This window comes from Theropithecus gelada, chromosome 14, assembly GCF_003255815.1.
Source record: "Theropithecus gelada isolate Dixy chromosome 14, Tgel_1.0, whole genome shotgun sequence".
Taxonomy (NCBI): Eukaryota; Metazoa; Chordata; class Mammalia; order Primates; family Cercopithecidae; genus Theropithecus; species Theropithecus gelada.
In genome coordinates, this window is record NC_037682.1 from 728,652 (window position 1) to 731,374 (window position 2,723).

A 2,723-nucleotide genomic window follows, 5' to 3' on the forward strand; every position below is an offset into this window, starting at 1 on the left:
AAAACCCGGGAGGCGGAGCTTGCAATGAGCTGAGATCTGGCCACTGCACTCCAGCCTGGGCGACACAGCGAGACTCCGTCTCAAAAAAAAAAAAAAAAAAAAAAGAGCAGGCTGAGGGGAAATCTTTGCCCCATAAGGGCTCCTCACTGCAAGTGAGAAGGTCTTGGCTTAAGCCACCAATTTCAATCAGACAGAAAGCAGACCAGTGAGCAGGACGGTGTATGCCTCAAGAGATCCGTGCTGATGTGGGGGCCTCAGATACACGACGCCTGTCAGGGCCCAGGCATGACCCTCTCCTTCCCTCCTGCGTGGAGATGCTGTGAGAATTAGCCACTCCTACAGGGCCCTGTCAAACACTGAGCTAACCTCCGGGAACCCGAAGATATTCAAAACACCAGCCAGTCCCACACACACACACACACAAGGTGCTGGAGGGGATAGCTGTGCAGCAGCAGAACATGGGAGGTCTTGATCAGTTAATTAGGAGGTGACTTTTTTTTTTTTTTTTGAGATGGAGTCTTACTCTGTCACCCAGTCAGGAGTGCAGTGGTACCATCTCTGCTCACTGAAACCTCTGCCTCCCGGGCTCAAGCAATTCTCCCACCTCAGCCTCCCAAGTAGCTGAGACTACAGGTGCGTGCCACCACACCCAGCTAATTTTTGTATTTTTAGTAGAGACAGGGTTTCACCATGTTGGTCAGGCTGGTCTCAATCTCTTGACCTCATGATCTGCCCGCCCTGGCCTCCCAAAGTGCTGGGATTATAGGCGTGAGCCACCAAGCCCAGCCTTTTTGTTTGTTTTTGCTTTTGAGACGGAGTCTAGCTCTGTCGCCCAGGCTGGAGTGCAGTGGTGCAATCTCGGCTCACCACAAGCTCTGCCTCCCCGGTTCACACCATTCTCCCTTCTTAGCCTCCCGAGGCTATAGGCACCCACTTATAGGCCTGGCTAATTTTGTTTTTGTATTTTTAGTAGAGACGAGGTTTCACCATGTTAGCCAGGATGGTCTTGATCTCCTGACCTCGTGATCCATCTGCCTTGGCCTCCCAAAGTGCTGAGATTACAGGTGTACAGGTGTGAGCCACTGCGCCCGGCCCCTTTTTTTTTTTTAGACGAAGTCTCACTCTGTCACCCAAGCTGAATGAAGTGCAGTGACACAATCTCAGCTCGCTGCAACCTCTGCATCCCAGTTCAAGCAATTCTCCTGCCTCAGCCTCCTGAGTAGCTGGGATTACAGGTGCCCACTACCACACTTGGCTAATTTTGTGTATTTTTAGTAGAGATGGGGTTTCACCATGTTGGCCAGGCTGGTCTCAAACTCCTGACCTCAGGTGATCTGCCTGCCTCGGCCTCCCGCAGTGCTGGGATGACACTGAGCCACCGTGCCCAGCCAGGAGGTAACTTGATCTGTATGTTTGCATTTACATGGTGCGAGGAAACAGCACCCTAGGTAGATAGAACAGCGTGTACAAAGGCCCGGAACTTTAAAATCACCAGTCTTCTAGCCTCTATATTCCTCATACTAACTTTACCTATTTTGAACTTTATATAAATGAAATTACATTGCATGTTCTCTTTTGTATTTGACTTCGTTTTCTCAATACTGTGAGTGGTATCCATGCCATTTAAAGTAATGGTCGATTAACTTAATGCTACGTGGCCTTCTAGTTGATGGAGGCCAGGCAAGACCCACAGTGAGGCTGAGCCTCTCGAGGGTTCCTGGCTTTGCCCAGGAAACAATTCAAGGGCAAGCTGGAAGTGAAAGAAAACAGGCCAGGCGTGGTGGGAGTTACTACCCCTGCCCTAGAAACTTTTGCCTGAGCCGCCCCTTAATCTGCATGAAATAGGCCGGGCGCGGTGGCTCAAGCCTGTAATCCCAGCACTTTGGGAGGCCGAGACGGGCGGATCACAAGGTCAGGAGATCGAGACCATCCTGGCTAACCCGGTGAAACCCCGTCTCTACTAAAAAATACAAAAAACTAGCCGGGCGAGGTGGTGGGCGCCTGTAGTCCCAGCTATGTGGGAGGCTGAGGCAGGAGAATGGCGTGAACCCGGGAGGCGGAGCTTGCAGTGAGCTGAGATCCGGCCACTGCACTCCAGCCTGGGCGACAGAGCGAGACTCTGTCTCAAAAAAAAAAAAAAAAAAAATCTGCATGAAATTAAAAGTGGGTATAGGCCGGGCGCGGTGGCTCAAGCCTGTAATCCCAGCACTTTGGGAGGCCGAGACGGGCATATCACGAGGTCAGGAGATCGAGACCATCCTGGCTAACATGGTGAAACCCCGACTCTACTAAAAAAAAATACAAAAAACTAGCCGGGCGAGGTAGCGGGCGCCTGTAGTCCCAGCTACTTGGGAGGCTGAGCCAGGAGAATGGCGTAAACCTGGGAGGCGGAGCTTGCAGTGAACTGAGATCCAGCCACTGCACTCCAGCCTGGGCGACAGAGTGAGACTCCGTCTCAAAAAAAAAAAAAGTGGGTATAAATGTGGCTGCAGAACTGCCCTGAGCTGCTGCCCTCAGCACATTCTGCCTATGGGCCTGCAGGGGCCATCACGGAGCTGTAACCCTGCCGCTTCAAGCTGTTTTGTTTTGTTTTTCTTTTGAGACAGTCTCGCTCTGCCTTTCCAGTTTAAATATCACGCAGGCTGGAGTGCAGTGGTGCAATCTCAGCTCACTGCAACCTCCGCCTCCCGGGTTCAAGCAATTCTGCCTCAGCCACCCGAGGA